This window comes from Schistocerca cancellata, unplaced genomic scaffold, assembly GCF_023864275.1.
Source record: "Schistocerca cancellata isolate TAMUIC-IGC-003103 unplaced genomic scaffold, iqSchCanc2.1 HiC_scaffold_1082, whole genome shotgun sequence".
Classification (NCBI taxonomy): domain Eukaryota; kingdom Metazoa; phylum Arthropoda; class Insecta; order Orthoptera; family Acrididae; genus Schistocerca; species Schistocerca cancellata.
In genome coordinates, this window is record NW_026047081.1 from 86708 (window position 1) to 103121 (window position 16414).

Sequence of the window (16414 nt, forward strand, 5' to 3'; positions counted from 1 at the left end):
CTGTGGCCGCACGGCGCGACTTGGCATACCGAGAGGCAAAACGTGGCGCCAGTGCCCTTGACCGAATAGCGCTGCAGCTCCGAAACCGAAGAGGAAAGAGAAATACGAATTGAAACTGTCGACAGTGCCCTATGTTCGCAGGCGGTCACCCGCCCAAGCACTGACAACGCCCAACGTCGCGTAGTTGTGGTGATCGGACGAGAAACTGTGTGTTCAGCGTGCTGTGACCAGTGAAATGTTTTAGCGCGTCCCGACAAGTCGCGTTCGGGTCCCCTATCAGCTCCCACACAATGTGACGATTTCTTTGTCACCATACTTCCCCGGAGAAATCGGCGTTGCCTTTTTGAAGTAGTAAAATCGTAGTGGCCCGTGGGGGGATCGAACCCACGACCTTCGCGTTATTAGCACGACGCTCTAACCAACTTTTTTTTTTTTTTTTTTTTTAATTGTATTTTACTAAAACATACATTTCAAGTATTCAACAGTACAATTAATGATTAAACCATTTGCAACATTAAAAAAAGAACCAGTTTTAAACTATTTTTATGCTAAATATGTCTAATACAGTAATAATGGTAAAACAAACTTTAAAAGTGGTTACAGTATAACTTTGCTCAAGATAACTGAGATTATTCTAGGTGCAAACTATTGTCACCCAATCAGTGGGTTTGTCTTCAAAGTTTAATTCACTGTTTAATTTGTAAACTGTCCATTGAATAAAAAATAATAGCATATTTAATACCAGTTTTCTTGACTATGAACCAGTTTAAATACAATCCAATTAAACACATACAATAACACAAAAAAAACAAAAATGCAAACAAAAAAAAATGAAAAAGTTCCGGAAGCAAGGTTAAAGTAAATAATATTAAGGAACCAAGTGACTTATTTTTCTTCTGTTCGTTCTCGTTCAAGGTGTTGTAATGGTTTCACATATTTAACCAACACCCATTCTTTCAAAAATGATCTTCAGCATGTTGCCATAGTGCTTCTTGTGGTTGCGATACGTGCTGATTTTTGCATATTCACACTTCATGTAAACGCGGAATTCTATCTCGTTGTCCGACCCAAGTGTGTGGATGACATAACTAACATATTTTCCCATTAACCAGCTAATGGCGTTGGTTTTTAATTTCGGAAAGTATGTCATGTCCGGTCTCAGGAGGAGCGACGGCGTTATATATTGCGTAGAGGATCTGGTGAGAAAGGCGATTTGTTGCCTGATCCAATTCCAGTTATGCACATTGCCACCACAGGTGAATCTGTGGCTGAGTGTATCCACCAGATTGCATTTTCCACAAAGGTGTGTCTGGTTTAAACCGATCCCATATAGTCTCTCGTTGGTGCTGATGACATTATTAACTGTTTTGTACCATGCGGAAATAGCGTCTGTAGATAGCCCGGCATAGTTGATGTTCCGCCATACAGCTTTCCAGTCACAATTTGGGAATTTCGTTTCAATTTTGTTTCTACCCTCATTTAACTTCCTTTCAAGTATGATGTCGCGCGCTGTGATACGTGTGTTGCTTCTGATTTCGTCACTAAGATAACTTGCTTCGAGGAAAAAGTTCCTCACATACTGCAGACGGGCATTAATCCTTCGCACATCAATCGGTGCTTGCAGGCTATGGGGTGTCACAGCCTCAAAGAGCTTTGCGGTTATACATTGTGGAAGTTCTCTGAGTATATGGAAAGTCCGTTTGAGGAACAGAGCAGACGCTTTATTGCGAATATCCACCAAACCGAGGCCCCCGTTTCTGACATCTAGTATAACCGTAGTCGCACCAACCCTGAATATGTCTCCTCTCCATAAATAATTGGTAACAGTGGACATGATCCCTTTCGCTACTAGTTTAGGGATTGGAAATACCTGCGCAGTGAAATACGCTTTAGACAAAACGCAGGAGTTGATGAATCTGACTTTTTGCACCAGGTCCATAGTTCGATGGATGTTCTCCATTACAGCACCATGAACTTTCCTCCTAGTTTCCGTCCAGTTAAAAGCAGCCATCCGCATCGGACATGCCATTAAGGTGATTCCCAAAGTTTTATGTTTGTTGCCTTGTTTTGCCCATGCCAGTCGAAGGTGATCTAGGCCCCGTAGATTCAATATTTGACTTTTGTTTTCATTTGCTGTCGCTCCCGACGCTAGACAATATCTTTGGATTTCTCTTTCCAGTGTAACTGTCTCCTCCTTATTCCTTATTACAACGCCCACGTCATCAGCATAAGCTCGTATGACAGTTTTCTCACCACTCAATGTTATGCCTGTTAATCTTGCGTGGACAGTGCGGAGGAAGGGCTCTAAAGATACTGAAAATAAAAACATTGATAAGGGACTGCCCTGTGGAACCCCTCGCCTTATCTGTATGGGTTTAGATGTTTGGCCATTGATTGCTATTTTCGCATTTACACCTGTTGCAATATTCCTTAGCATGTTCACAATCTGGGGGTGGAAATCCATTCTTGACAGCGTCGCAAAGAGGTATCTATGACTAACGCGGTCAAAAGCTTTGTTGAAATCTATAAAGATTAAAGCACATTTTATACTTGTCACTGAGGTAATTGCAATGACGTCTCTGTATGCAGATAGACTTTCGAATATCGTTCTGTTCGGAGAGCAAGATTGGTGATGACTCAATATTTTGTTGGAAAAGGCAGAGAGTCTTTTGTTGATAATACGCGAAATTATTTTGTAATCAGAATTTAGTAGCGAAAGAGGCCGAAAATTGTTTAAGTTGGTTTTGCCTTTACTCTTAGGAATCAGTACTATTTTACTTTCCTTAAACTCTGCAGGGACCGTTTTTCCGTTCAGGACCTCATTTGCCATGGAAGTGATCTTATCCCCAATTATAGACCAGTAGCGGGCATAAAACTCCACAGGGAGGCCATCAAGTCCCGGAGATTTTTTGAGAGGTGAGTTACGCACTGCCTCATGCACTTCATCTTTAGTAATAGGTGACAGGATGTCAGCGTTGTCTGTTCCCGACAATTGTGGGCCTAAAATAGTGAGAAAATCCGCGAGAGCTGCATCTTCCACTGTGGTAGGGGCATATAAGGTTTCATAGTACCTGTGGACTTCGTCCAGTATTTCTTTCTGGCATGTGAGCTTTGTACCAGTCAGCGTCTGGACTTCATCAATAAAAGTTTGACGTCTATTTTTAGCATGCCGCGCCAAGTGATACAGAGAAGCTGTTTCATCTGCTATGACTGATGTGGCTTTCGATTTAATTTTTAGTCCCTCCATCTGTTGCCGTTTAATGCTTAATAACTTGGCTTTTATTTTTTTGATATCATTCAGACGAATTACGTCATCATGTGCCTGTTTATATAAGTCTCTTAAAACCTTATAATAAAACTCCATTGTATTCCTCAACTCCCTGTGCCTCGCTGCACTATACTGCATGACAACTTTCCGCAGCCTTGGTTTAGCCCTCCTTGTCCACCAGTCAATGACTGTTGGGTGCTTGTCTACTGTGCGGAGGCACATAGTCCACGCAAACCTTACTTCCTGTTCCAGTTCTTCGTCAGTTAAAACAGAGATATTTAAGTTCCATTGGCCTCTGAATCGACGGGTTGGCTGTACACTTAGATTAAAGCAAGTTAAAAGTGTACTGTGATCGCTAAAATACACTGGAATAGTCTCAACGTTTAATAAATAATTTTGCAAATTTGATGACACGTAAATTCTATCTAGTCTGCTGCGAGAGTGGCTGGTTATATACGTGAACCCGACTGACGTCGGGTGCTGAAGTTCCCACACATCCTTAAGGTGTAGATCACTTACTAACTTTTTTAACTGTGGCGAGTAGTTGAAGTTGGGTTGTTGATCTTTCTGGTTTAAAACACAGTTAAAATCTCCACCTAGTATAAGAGAACACGGATTTTTCCTCAATAAATAAATCAGTTCATCTTGAAAAAACTTCGCACGATCCAATTTGTGGGAAGTTCCTGATGGGGCGTAAAGGTTAATCACTGTCACATCGAAAATTTTTATGCCTATTGCTCTTCCTGATTCTAGTCGTTCGTTTTCAGTCACCGGAATGCCTTCCCTTATAAGAATGGCTGTACCGATATTGGCTTCCGTAGAAACATTAACAATTTCAAAAAAGCCTGGGATCCGAAATTCCGCTATCGCAACTTCTTGTAGCAACGCGATATCTGTTCCGGACTGGTACAAGAATTCTTTTAGTGCTGCCAATTTCAAGGGTGACTGTATTTTATTAATGTTTATAGTAGTAATGCTATAAGCTTGCAGCACAGACATACCGGAAGAAGCTATTTGAGATGAGGTTAGATATGATTATAGCAGCAAACGTGCTTCCCTACAAGGCACGATCTTTACAAGCTGTGTGCCCATTACATGTACTAACTGCCTACAAAAATTTGCATTGCTTTTAAACAAATAGCTTGAGAAGAAAAGTATCCTGAAATCCTGACAACGCATTGCTATAAGTCACTGTGGCCATTCTCTTTCTCCTCGTCAGTGTTGGCCCTGATTACTTCATATTTAATATTCTTTTTCTTTATGTCTTTCTTCTCTGGTGTGACTTTCGCTTGATGACGCGTGACAGCAAGACCCGGTGTCTGTCGCAGCCGCCGGCGGTGGCTAAATGGGGCAACGGCCGTGGCTTGCGAGTCGTCAATTTTCGGCTCCGGCGTGGTGTCTGTTGTGTTGTTTTGCTGGCGAGGCGGTGATGCTTGTGTATTTCCTCCTTCGGCGCGGCGTTGCGCTTCGGAGTCAGCAGGTTCTTTACCTGGTACTTCCTCGTACGGTTTGCACTGTATGGGTTGTGCACTTGATGCGGTTATTTCAGCCGTGACCTCAGGCTCAGGGTCACATTTCCGTGAAAAATCACTATCCGCTGCGTCACTATCTGTTCGTGGCGGTGTAAGTCCTTGTGCGGAAGTGGGAGCCACATCGACCGTCATTCCATCTCCTTTTTCCACTTCTAACAGATCTTCAGGACTGGGCTTCGGCCTCCTGGCAACGGGTGTTTCACAGGAAGAGTCCTCATCAACATTTCTTTCAGTGTCCTCTAGAGGACGCTTTTTTGTGGGAATCTCGCTGTCACGGGACGGAATTTCAGCAGTTAATGCAGGTTTTAAAGACGGAAAGTCATTAACATTAAGTGCAACATTTTCAGAGGTAGTAACAGGATCCACGACCGCCGCCGGCTCTGTTGTATTACTGGCTGGCAACAAATCGTTGAGTGTCAATTTCCGGCGTTGCGTAAGGTTATTTGTTAGCACAAATACACGGCGAGGGCAGTCCTGACGGAGGTGACCAGACTCGTTACATACATGACATGTAGGGGTTTGCCCTGAGTACATAACATGCGCCTTGTGCCCGTCAACAAAGATGTGGGAGGGAATGTTTGCTTTCACTTCCATCTCCACGGAGCGAATGCCGTTAAAGCACTGCAGCTTGAAATGCGAAGCCCACCTTTCGTTGACTATTTGCCTGACAACCCCATACTTTGATAGGACATCTTTAATTTTCGAATTGTCTACTTCTATGGGAATATTCAAAACCCTAACATTCCTAATTACAGACTCGGAATTCCGGAGTTTGACAGTACTTTTAGTACCATCACGGTGTATAAATTCCGTTTCATAACCAAATTTTGCCAGAAAGCGGTCTACACACGCGGAATCGTTAAACTTTACAAAAATGCAGTATTCATCAGAGTCCAGCTGCATGGTATGAACAGATTCAGAATGAAGGCCAATTACCTCGGTAATCCAGTCGTGTATTTCAAGTGCAGAGGGCTGTACTCGACGGGTGTACTTGTCGAAGGTGAAAATCACGGTGTTTTTTCTCACGGAGTTTGCCATGGTGTTCTGCAGCGAAGAAATCTCGGACAACGCCGAAATCCCAACGGCACTTCGTAGAAAGATGACACGAAAGAAGACCAAATGCGCAATTGATAACGCTTAATTCACGTGCAAAACGTCACAAAACACGAAAACACTGGCGTAAACACTGTACGTTCACGGGGCAAACTTGAGGAGCGTGCGACCGCTGCGGCAGCTAACGCCAGACTAACCAACTGAGCTAACGGGCCTCGGTGCAGGCAGTCTCCCATTGCTTCGCGGGAGTTGCTCTGCGTATTGCCATGTAACATTTCTATGGCAGCAATCCAACAGTGGAGCAGCGTCTCTTCTCCCTCTATGCCGCTGCTCGTAGTAATTTCGTTGCGTGCCCGTTTCTCTCGACTGTTGTCAGCTGACGTTTACGAACCAGTAGATATAATGCGAGGAGGACGTGAAACAGCATTTCGCACCGTCAAAACTTGTCGTCATTTGTTCCGAAAAAATTCCATTCCGGTACCGGGAATCGAACCCGGGCCTCCTGGGTGAAAGCCAGGTATCCTAGCCACTAGACCACACCGGACGCGCACATTCTTCCCCGGGTTTACACCCCCTCCACTCGCTTTCCGTCACGCACTTTCCCTGTTTGCGAGCATCTTCTCGCGTATGGCAAAAGTCACAGTCCATTGCTTTTGGCCTCGTTGTTGCAGGGGTAGGAGGAAAAGCAAAGCTGTAAGTAGTAATATTTATTTACTTATTTCGCAAGTAAAGACCTACTGCCTGTCATTATATAGCAGGTCATACATTGTGTTACATGTTATATCATACGAAATTCAGTTTTATTACTAGTACTTTTTTTCTTGAAAATTTTACAAAAGAACTGCAACTAGTAATAACGGGAAGTAAACATTTTCACGCTGAGTCGTTGGAGCCTTGTGGATAACCTACTACTAAGTGTTTCGCTCCGTCGCAACCCCAGAGCCGTCGACTTAGCTGTGAACGATAGTAAATTAAATGCCCCGGGTGAGGATCGAACTCACGACCTTAAGATTATGAGACTTACGCGCTGCCTACTGCGCTACCGAGGCAGGCGAACGCCACACCTTCTGGAATCTTGCTAAGTACCAAATACCAGAGGTAGAGAGTCTGCACTCCGTGGCTCATTTTTTTCTGTTGCTACACGTGCATTCCCGGCGCCGCAGGCAACTTGCGATGCTAGGCCGACGCCAGTATGTACAATAGCACGCAAGAGTCCAAACGAGCAGTCGTGCGCGCTGCATGATTGCTTCTTTCCACACGGAATGCCGCGGTTCATTCTCATGGCTCACGCAGTTCGAGTGCGAAAGACACGCAGCACCACTATCGGAGAAAAAACAAAACGATGCATCGGCCGGGAATCGAACCCGGGCCGCCCGCGTGGCAGGCGAGCATTCTACCACTGAACCACCGATGCTCAGCTAGTTCACAGCTTCCTGGTGCTTTCCGCTGCAGACGTCTGAGGGGAAAGTGGGACTGCCGTCCAGCGCCGTCGCATCCTCTCGAGAGAATGCTACAGACGCTGAATCCTGCACTGCACTGCTTAAAAATGATCGTCTAAGTACTCTTGCAGCGCACGCACGCGACGACTCTTGCCAAAGGACGCGAAATGTGCGTAGAGACGCTGCCTGGATGAGCTCGCCTACCCCGTAACGCGCCTACAGCTACGACCACCTTCAGGCGCCGCCGACAGGCGGGAAGCCGACACAGCGCGGCTCGCGAGGCGCGGAAGGGAACTGTGCGGTGGTGGTGTAATGGTCAGCATAGTTGCCTTCCAAGCAGTTGATCCGGGTTCGACTTCCGTCCACCGCAGCAGGCTTTTACTTTTGCGTATAAGTACTTTTGCCACGCGTCCTTAAATTAATGTTTCTTTCCCCATCTTACTCGCTGCAGGCCACCCTATAGCGTGTGCGTCGATTCCCCTTGAGTCTCGACTTGTCTCGACTTTGCTCAGCTGACGCGAGAGCTGGCGCTCTCCAATCGGCCTATATCAAAAGGACAAGCACGCGAAACGACTGAGAGAGGTATGGCGAGGCGGGCACAACATTACTTATGCCTCAAGTAAATACCTGCTGCCTGTTATCATGTACTGTCTGATTTTACATGTTCTGTCAGACAAATTCAGTTTTATTACTAGTACATTTCTTTTTTTTTCTTTCTTTGTTGCAAATTTTACAACACGCTCCTTCCTTTCACTGTGGCCGCACGGCGCGACTTGGCATACCGAGAGGCAAAACGTGGCGCCAGTGCCCTTGACCGAATAGCGCTGCAGCTCCGAAACCGAAGAGGAAACAGAAATACGAATTGAAACTGTCGACAGTGCCCTATGTTCGCAGGCGGTCACCCGCCCAAGCACTGACAACGCCCAACGTCGCGTAGTTGTGGTGATCGGACGAGAAACTGTGTGTTCAGCGTGCTGTGACCAGTGAAATGTTTTAGCGCGTCCCGACAAGTCGCGTTCGGGTCCCCTATCAGCTCCCACACAATGTGACGATTTCTTTGTCACCATACTTCCCCGGAGAAATCGGCGTTGCCTTTTTGAAGTAGTAAAATCGTAGTGGCCCGTGGGGGGATCGAACCCACGACCTTCGCGTTATTAGCACGACGCTCTAACCAACTGAGCTAACGGGCCTCGGTGCAGGCAGTCTCCCATTGCTTCGCGGGAGTTGCTCTGCGTATTGCCATGTAACATTTCTATGGCAGCAATCCAACAGTGGAGCAGCGTCTCTTCTCCCTCTATGCCGCTGCTCGTAGTAATTTCGTTGCGTGCCCGTTTCTCTCGACTGTTGTCAGCTGACGTTTACGAACCAGTAGATATAATGCGAGGAGGACGTGAAACAGCATTTCGCACCGTCAAAACTTGTCGTCATTTGTTCCGAAGAAATTCCATTCCGGTACCGGGAATCGAACCCGGGCCTCCTGGGTGAAAGCCAGGTATCCTAGCCACTAGACCACACCGGACGCGCACATTCTTCTCCGGGTTTACACCCCCTCCACTCGCTTTCCGTCACGCACTTTCCCTGTTTGCGAGCATCTTCTCGCGTATGGCAAAAGTCACAGTCCATTGCTTTTGGCCTCGTTGTTGCAGGGGTAGGAGGAAAAGCAAAGCTGTAAGTAGTAATATTTATTTACTTATTTCGCAAGTAAAGACCTACTGCCTGTCATTATATAGCAGGTCATACATTGTGTTACATGTTATATCATACGAAATTCAGTTTTATTACTAGTACTTTTTTTCTTGAAAATTTTACAAAAGAACTGCAACTAGTAATAACGGGAAGTAAACATTTTCACGCTGAGTCGTTGGAGCCTTGTGGATAACCTACTACTAAGTGTTTCGCTCCGTCGCAACCCCAGAGCCGTCGACTTAGCTGTGAACGATAGTAAATTAAATGCCCCGGGTGAGGATCGAACTCACGACCTTAAGATTATGAGACTTACGCGCTGCCTACTGCGCTACCGAGGCAGGCGAACGCCACACCTTCTGGAATCTTGCTAAGTACCAAATACCAGAGGTAGAGAGTCTGCACTCCGTGGCTCATTTTTTTCTGTTGCTACACGTGCATTCCCGGCGCCGCAGGCAACTTGCGATGCTAGGCCGACGCCAGTATGTACAATAGCACGCAAGAGTCCAAACGAGCAGTCGTGCGCGCTGCATGATTGCTTCTTTCCACACGGAATGCCGCGGTTCATTCTCATGGCTCACGCAGTTCGAGTGCGAGAGACACGCAGCACCACTATCGGAGAAAAAACAAAACGATGCATCGGCCGGGAATCGAACCCGGGCCGCCCGCGTGGCAGGCGAGCATTCTACCACTGAACCACCGATGCTCAGCTAGTTCACAGCTTCCTGGTGCTTTCCGCTGCAGACGTCTGAGGGGAAAGTGGGACTGCCGTCCAGCGCCGTCGCATCCTCTCGAGAGAATGCTACAGACGCTGAATCCTGCACTGCACTGCTTAAAAATGATCGTCTAAGTACTCTTGCAGCGCACGCACGCGACGACTCTTGCCAAAGGACGCGAAATGTGCGTAGAGACGCTGCCTGGATGAGCTCGCCTACCCCGTAACGCGCCTACAGCTACGACCACCTTCAGGCGCCGCCGACAGGCGGGAAGCAGACACAGCGCGGCTCGCGAGGCGCGGAAGGGAACTGTGCGGTGGTGGTGTAATGGTCAGCATAGTTGCATTCCAAGCAGTTGATCCGGGTTCGATTCCCGGCCACCGCAGCAGGCTTTTACTTTTGCGTATAAGTACTTTTGCCACGCGTCCTTAAATTAATGTTTCTTTCCCCATCTTACTCGCTGCAGGCCACCCTATAGCGTGTGCGTCGATTCCCCTTGAGTCTCGACTTGTCTCGACTTTGCTCAGCTGACGCGAGAGCTGGCGCTCTCCAATCGGCCTATATCAAAAGGACAAGCACGCGAAACGACTGAGAGAGGTATGGCGAGGCGGGCACAACATTACTTATGCCTCAAGTAAATACCTGCTGCCTGTTATCATGTACTGTCTGATTTTACATGTTCTGTCAGACAAATTCAGTTTTATTACTAGTACATTTCTTTTTTTTTCTTTCTTTGTTGCAAATTTTACAACACGCTCCTTCCTTTCACTGTGGCCGCACGGCGCGACTTGGCATACCGAGAGGCAAAACGTGGCGCCAGTGCCCTTGACCGAATAGCGCTGCAGCTCCGAAACCGAAGAGGAAACAGAAATACGAATTGAAACTGTCGACAGTGCCCTATGTTCGCAGGCGGTCACCCGCCCAAGCACTGACAACGCCCAACGTCGCGTAGTTGTGGTGATCGGACGAGAAACTGTGTGTTCAGCGTGCTGTGACCAGTGAAATGTTTTAGCGCGTCCCGACAAGTCGCGTTCGGGTCCCCTATCAGCTCCCACACAATGTGACGATTTCTTCGTCACCATACTTCCCCGGAGAAATCGGCGTTGCCTTTTTGAAGTAGTAAAATCGTAGTGGCCCGTGGGGGGATCGAACCCACGACCTTCGCGTTATTAGCACGACGCTCTAACCAACTGAGCTAACGGGCCTCGGTGCAGGCAGTCTCCCATTGCTTCGCGGGAGTTGCTCTGCGTATTGCCATGTAACATTTCTATGGCAGCAATCCAACAGTGGAGCAGCGTCTCTTCTCCCTCTATGCCGCTGCTCGTAGTAATTTCGTTGCGTGCCCGTTTCTCTCGACTGTTGTCAGCTGACGTTTACGAACCAGTAGATATAATGCGAGGAGGACGTGAAACAGCATTTCGCACCGTCAAAACCTGTCGTCATTTCTTCCGAAAAAATTCCATTCCGGTACCGGGAATCGAACCCGGGCCTCCTGGGTGAAAGCCAGGTATCCTAGCCACTAGACCACACCGGACGCGCACATTCTTCTCCGGGTTTACACCCCCTCCACTCGCTTTCCGTCACGCACTTTCCCTGTTTGCGAGCATCTTCTCGCGTATGGCAAAAGTCACAGTCCATTGCTTTTGGCCTCGTTGTTGCAGGGGTAGGAGGAAAAGCAAAGCTGTAAGTAGTAATATTTATTTACTTATTTCGCAAGTAAAGACCTACTGCCTGTCATTATATAGCAGGTCATACATTGTGTTACATGTTATATCATACGAAATTCAGTTTTATTACTAGTACTTTTTTTCTTGAAAATTTTACAAAAGAACTGCAACTAGTAATAACGGGAAGTAAACATTTTCACGCTGAGTCGTTGGAGCCTTGTGGATAACCTACTACTAAGTGTTTCGCTCCGTCGCAACCCCAGAGCCGTCAACTTAGCTGTGAACGATAGTAAATTAAATGCCCCGGGTGAGGATCGAACTCACGACCTTAAGATTATGAGACTTACGCGCTGCCTACTGCGCTACCGAGGCAGGCGAACGCCACACCTTCTGGAATCTTGCTAAGTACCAAATACCAGAGGTAGAGAGTCTGCACTCCGTGGCTCATTTTTTTCTGTTGCTACACGTGCATTCCCGGCGCCGCAGGCAACTTGCGATGCTAGGCCGACGCCAGTATGTACAATAGCACGCAAGAGTCCAAACGAGCAGTCGTGTGCGCTGCATGATTGCTTCTTTCCACACGGAATGCCGCGGTTCATTCTCATGGCTCACGCAGTTCGAGTGCGAAAGACACGCAGCACCACTATCGGAGAGAAAACAAAACGATGCATCGGCCGGGAATCGAACCCGGGCCGCCCGCGTGGCAGGCGAGCATTCTAACACTGAACCACCGATGCTCAGCTAGTTCACAGCTTCCTGGTGCTTTCCGCTGCAGACGTCTGAGGGGAAAGTGGGACTGCCGTCCAGCGCCGTCGCATCCTCTCGAGAGAATGCTACAGACGCTGAATCCTGCACTGCACTGCTTAAAAATGATCGTCTAAGTACTCTTGCAGCGCACGCACGCGACGACTCTTGCCAAAGGACGCGAAATGTGCGTAGAGACGCTGCCTGGATGAGCTCGCCTACCCCGTAACGCGCCTACAGCTACGACCACCTTCAGGCGCCGCCGACAGGCGGGAAGCAGACACAGCGCGGCTCGCGAGGCGCGGAAGGGAACTGTGCGGTGGTGGTGTAATGGTCAGCATAGTTGCCTTCCAAGCAGTTGATCCGGGTTCGATTCCCGGCCACCGCAGCAGGCTTTTACTTTTGCGTATGAGTACTTTTGCCACGCGTCCTTAAATTAATGTTTCTTTCCCCATCTTACTCGCTGCAGGCCACCCTATAGCGTGTGCGTCGATTCCCCTTGAGTCTCGACTTGTCTCGACTTTGCTCAGCTGACGCGAGAGCTGGCGCTCTCCAATCGGCCTATATCAAAAGGACAAGCACGCGAAACGACTGAGAGAGGTATGGCGAGGCGGGCACAACATTACTTATGCCTCAAGTAAATACCTGCTGCCTGTTATCATGTACTGTCTGATTTTACATGTTCTGTCAGACAAATTCAGTTTTATTACTAGTACATTTCTTTTTTTTTCTTTCTTTGTTGCAAATTTTACAACACGCTCCTTCCTTTCACTGTGGCCGCACGGCGCGACTTGGCATACCGAGAGGCAAAACGTGGCGCCAGTGCCCTTGACCGAATAGCGCTGCAGCTCCGAAACCGAAGAGGAAACAGAAATACGAATTGAAACTGTCGACAGTGCCCTATGTTCGCAGGCGGTCACCCGCCCAAGCACTGACAACGCCCAACGTCGCGTAGTTGTGGTGATCGGACGAGAAACTGTGTGTTCAGCGTGCTGTGACCAGTGAAATGTTTTAGCGCGTCCCGACAAGTCGCGTTCGGGTCCCCTATCAGCTCCCACACAATGTGACGATTTCTTCGTCACCATACTTCCCCGGAGAAATCGGCGTTGCCTTTTTGAAGTAGTAAAATCGTAGTGGCCCGTGGGGGGATCGAACCCACGACCTTCGCGTTATTAGCACGACGCTCTAACCAACTGAGCTAACGGGCCTCGGTGCAGGCAGTCTCCCATTGCTTCGCGGGAGTTGCTCTGCGTAATGCCATGTAACATTTCTATGGCAGCAATCCAACAGTGGAGCAGCGTCTCTTCTCCCTCTATGCCGCTGCTCGTAGTAATTTCGTTGCGTGCCCGTTTCTCTCGACTGTTGTCAGCTGACGTTTACGAACCAGTAGATATAATGCGAGGAGGACGTGAAACAGCATTTCGCACCGTCAAAACTTGTCGTCATTTGTTCCGAAAAAATTCCATTCCGGTACCGGGAATCGAACCCGGGCCTCCTGGGTGAAAGCCAGGTATCCTAGCCACTAGACCACACCGGACGCGCACATTCTTCTCCGGGTTTACACCCCCTCCACTCGCTTTCCGTCACGCACTTTCCCTGTTTGCGAGCATCTTCTCGCGTATGGCAAAAGTCACAGTCCATTGCTTTTGGCCTCGTTGTTGCAGGGGTAGGAGGAAAAGCAAAGCTGTAAGTAGTAATATTTATTTACTTATTTCGCAAGTAAAGACCTACTGCCTGTCATTATATAGCAGGTCATACATTGTGTTACATGTTATATCATACGAAATTCAGTTTTATTACTAGTACCTTTTTTCTTGAAAATTTTACAAAAGAACTGCAACTAGTAATAACGGGAAGTAAACATTTTCACGCTGAGTCGTTGGAGCCTTGTGGATAACCTACTACTAAGTGTTTCGCTCCGTCGCAACCCCAGAGCCGTCGACTTAGCTGTGAACGATAGTAAATTAAATGCCCCGGGTGAGGATCGAACTCACGACCTTAAGATTATGAGACTTACGCGCTGCCTACTGCGCTACCGAGGCAGGCGAACGCCACACCTTCTGGAATCTTGCTAAGTACCGAATACCAGAGGTAGAGAGTCTGCACTCCGTGGCTCATTTTTTTCTGTTGCTACACGTGCATTCCCGGCGCCGCAGGCAACTTGCGATGCTAGGCCGACGCCAGTATGTACAATAGCACGCAAGAGTCCAAACGAGCAGTCGTGCGCGCTGCATGATTGCTTCTTTCCACACGGAATGCCGCGGTTCATTCTCATGGCTCACGCAGTTCGAGTGCGAAAGACACGCAGCACCACTATCGGAGAAAAAACAAAACGATGCATCGGCCGGGAATCGAACCCGGGCCGCCCGCGTGGCAGGCGAGCATTCTAACACTGAACCACCGATGCTCAGCTAGTTCACAGCTTCCTGGTGCTTTCCGCTGCAGACGTCTGAGGGGAAAGTGGGACTGCCGTCCAGCGCCGTCGCATCCTCTCGAGAGAATGCTACAGACGCTGAATCCTGCACTGCACTGCTTAAAAATGATCGTCTAAGTACTCTTGCAGCGCACGCACGCGACGACTCTTGCCAAAGGACGCGAAATGTGCGTAGAGACGCTGCCTGGATGAGCTCGCCTACCCCGTAACGCGCCTACAGCTACGACCACCTTCAGGCGCCGCCGACAGGCGGGAAGCACACACAGCGCGGCTCGCGAGGCGCGGAAGGGAACTGTGCGGTGGTGGTGTAATGGTCAGCATAGTTGCCTTCCAAGCAGTTGATCCGGGTTCGATTCCCGGCCACCGCAGCAGGCTTTTACTTTTGCGTATGAGTACTTTTGCCACGCGTCCTTAAATTAATGTTTCTTTCCCCATCTTACTCGCTGCAGGCCACCCTATAGCGTGTGCGTCGATTCCCCTTGAGTCTCGACTTGTCTCGACTTTGCTCAGCTGACGCGAGAGCTGACGCTCTCCAATCGGCCTATATCAAAAGGACAAGCACGCGAAACGACTGAGAGAGGTATGGCGAGGCGGGCACAACATTACTTATGCCTCAAGTAAATACCTGCTGCCTGTTATCATGTACTGTCTGATTTTACATGTTCTGTCAGACAAATTCAGTTTTATTACTAGTACATTTCTTTTTTTTTCTTTCTTTGTTGCAAATTTTACAACACGCTCCTTCCTTTCACTGTGGCCGCACGGCGCGACTTGGCATACCGAGAGGCAAAACGTGGCGCCAGTGCCCTTGACCGAATAGCGCTGCAGCTCCGAAACCGAAGAGGAAACAGAAATACGAATTGAAACTGTCGACAGTGCCCTATGTTCGCAGGCGGTCACCCGCCCAAGCACTGACAACGCCCAACGTCGCGTAGTTGTGGTGATCGGACGAGAAACTGTGTGTTCAGCGTGCTGTGACCAGTGAAATGTTTTAGCGCGTCCCGACAAGTCGCGTTCGGGTCCCCTATCAGCTCCCACACAATGTGACGATTTCTTTGTCACCATACTTCCCCGGAGAAATCGGCGTTGCCTTTTTGAAGTAGTAAAATCGTAGTGGCCCGTGGGGGGATCGAACCCACGACCTTCGCGTTATTAGCACGACGCTCTAACCAACTGAGCTAACGGGCCTCGGTGCAGGCAGTCTCCCATTGCTTCGCGGGAGTTGCTCTGCGTATTGCCATGTAACATTTCTATGGCAGCAATCCAACAGTGGAGCAGCGTCTCTTCTCCCTCTATGCCGCTGCTCGTAGTAATTTCGTTGCGTGCCCGTTTCTCTCGACTGTTGTCAGCTGACGTTTACGAACCAGTAGATATAATGCGAGGAGGACGTGAAACAGCATTTCGCACCGTCAAAACTTGTCGTCATTTGTTCCGAAAAAATTCCATTCCGGTACCGGGAATCGAACCCGGGCCTCCTGGGTGAAAGCCAGGTATCCTAGCCACTAGACCACACCGGACGCGCACATTCTTCTCCGGGTTTACACCGCCTCCACTCGCTTTCCGTCACGCACTTTCCCTGTTTGCGAGCATCTTCTCGCGTATGGCAAAAGTCACAGTCCATTGCTTTTGGCCTCGTTGTTGCAGGGGTAGGAGGAAAAGCAAAGCTGTAAGTAGTAATATTTATTTACTTATTTCGCAAGTAAAGACCTACTGCCTGTCATTATATAGCAGGTCATACATTGTGTTACATGTTATATCATACGAAATTCAGTTTTATTACTAGTACCTTTTTTCTTGAAAATTTTACAAAAGAACTGCAACTAGTAATAACGGGAAGTAAACATTTTCACGCTGAGTCGTTGGAGCCTTGTGGATAAC

At 48.2% G+C, this 16414-nt stretch overlaps 20 non-coding genes across 20 annotated transcripts; 3 read left to right on the forward strand and 17 right to left on the reverse strand.

Moving 5' to 3' along the window:
* Positions 1-6325: 6325 nt before the first annotated feature.
* Positions 6326-6397, reverse strand: Trnae-uuc (transfer RNA glutamic acid (anticodon UUC)). The gene has a single exon. It is a non-coding gene; the product is annotated as a tRNA-Glu (tRNA).
* A 432-nt stretch (positions 6398-6829) lies between these two features.
* On the reverse strand, positions 6830-6902 carry Trnam-cau (transfer RNA methionine (anticodon CAU)). Its single transcript has one exon. It is a non-coding gene; the product is annotated as a tRNA-Met (tRNA).
* A 294-nt stretch (positions 6903-7196) lies between these two features.
* Positions 7197-7267, reverse strand: Trnag-gcc (transfer RNA glycine (anticodon GCC)). Its single transcript has one exon. It is a non-coding gene; the product is annotated as a tRNA-Gly (tRNA).
* A 1141-nt stretch (positions 7268-8408) lies between these two features.
* Trnai-aau (transfer RNA isoleucine (anticodon AAU)) lies at positions 8409-8482 on the reverse strand. The gene has a single exon. It is a non-coding gene; the product is annotated as a tRNA-Ile (tRNA).
* Positions 8483-8739: 257 nt separating this feature from the next.
* On the reverse strand, positions 8740-8811 carry Trnae-uuc (transfer RNA glutamic acid (anticodon UUC)). The gene has a single exon. It is a non-coding gene; the product is annotated as a tRNA-Glu (tRNA).
* Positions 8812-9243: 432 nt separating this feature from the next.
* On the reverse strand, positions 9244-9316 carry Trnam-cau (transfer RNA methionine (anticodon CAU)). The gene has a single exon. It is a non-coding gene; the product is annotated as a tRNA-Met (tRNA).
* Positions 9317-9610: 294 nt separating this feature from the next.
* Positions 9611-9681, reverse strand: Trnag-gcc (transfer RNA glycine (anticodon GCC)). Its single transcript has one exon. It is a non-coding gene; the product is annotated as a tRNA-Gly (tRNA).
* A 323-nt stretch (positions 9682-10004) lies between these two features.
* On the forward strand, positions 10005-10076 carry Trnag-ucc (transfer RNA glycine (anticodon UCC)). The gene has a single exon. It is a non-coding gene; the product is annotated as a tRNA-Gly (tRNA).
* A 746-nt stretch (positions 10077-10822) lies between these two features.
* On the reverse strand, positions 10823-10896 carry Trnai-aau (transfer RNA isoleucine (anticodon AAU)). Its single transcript has one exon. It is a non-coding gene; the product is annotated as a tRNA-Ile (tRNA).
* A 257-nt stretch (positions 10897-11153) lies between these two features.
* Positions 11154-11225, reverse strand: Trnae-uuc (transfer RNA glutamic acid (anticodon UUC)). The gene has a single exon. It is a non-coding gene; the product is annotated as a tRNA-Glu (tRNA).
* A 432-nt stretch (positions 11226-11657) lies between these two features.
* Positions 11658-11730, reverse strand: Trnam-cau (transfer RNA methionine (anticodon CAU)). Its single transcript has one exon. It is a non-coding gene; the product is annotated as a tRNA-Met (tRNA).
* A 294-nt stretch (positions 11731-12024) lies between these two features.
* Trnag-gcc (transfer RNA glycine (anticodon GCC)) lies at positions 12025-12095 on the reverse strand. The gene has a single exon. It is a non-coding gene; the product is annotated as a tRNA-Gly (tRNA).
* Positions 12096-12418: 323 nt separating this feature from the next.
* Positions 12419-12490, forward strand: Trnag-ucc (transfer RNA glycine (anticodon UCC)). Its single transcript has one exon. It is a non-coding gene; the product is annotated as a tRNA-Gly (tRNA).
* Positions 12491-13236: 746 nt separating this feature from the next.
* Trnai-aau (transfer RNA isoleucine (anticodon AAU)) lies at positions 13237-13310 on the reverse strand. Its single transcript has one exon. It is a non-coding gene; the product is annotated as a tRNA-Ile (tRNA).
* Positions 13311-13567: 257 nt separating this feature from the next.
* Positions 13568-13639, reverse strand: Trnae-uuc (transfer RNA glutamic acid (anticodon UUC)). The gene has a single exon. It is a non-coding gene; the product is annotated as a tRNA-Glu (tRNA).
* Positions 13640-14071: 432 nt separating this feature from the next.
* Trnam-cau (transfer RNA methionine (anticodon CAU)) lies at positions 14072-14144 on the reverse strand. The gene has a single exon. It is a non-coding gene; the product is annotated as a tRNA-Met (tRNA).
* A 294-nt stretch (positions 14145-14438) lies between these two features.
* Trnag-gcc (transfer RNA glycine (anticodon GCC)) lies at positions 14439-14509 on the reverse strand. Its single transcript has one exon. It is a non-coding gene; the product is annotated as a tRNA-Gly (tRNA).
* A 323-nt stretch (positions 14510-14832) lies between these two features.
* Trnag-ucc (transfer RNA glycine (anticodon UCC)) lies at positions 14833-14904 on the forward strand. The gene has a single exon. It is a non-coding gene; the product is annotated as a tRNA-Gly (tRNA).
* A 746-nt stretch (positions 14905-15650) lies between these two features.
* On the reverse strand, positions 15651-15724 carry Trnai-aau (transfer RNA isoleucine (anticodon AAU)). Its single transcript has one exon. It is a non-coding gene; the product is annotated as a tRNA-Ile (tRNA).
* Positions 15725-15981: 257 nt separating this feature from the next.
* Positions 15982-16053, reverse strand: Trnae-uuc (transfer RNA glutamic acid (anticodon UUC)). Its single transcript has one exon. It is a non-coding gene; the product is annotated as a tRNA-Glu (tRNA).
* Positions 16054-16414: the final 361 nt, after the last annotated feature.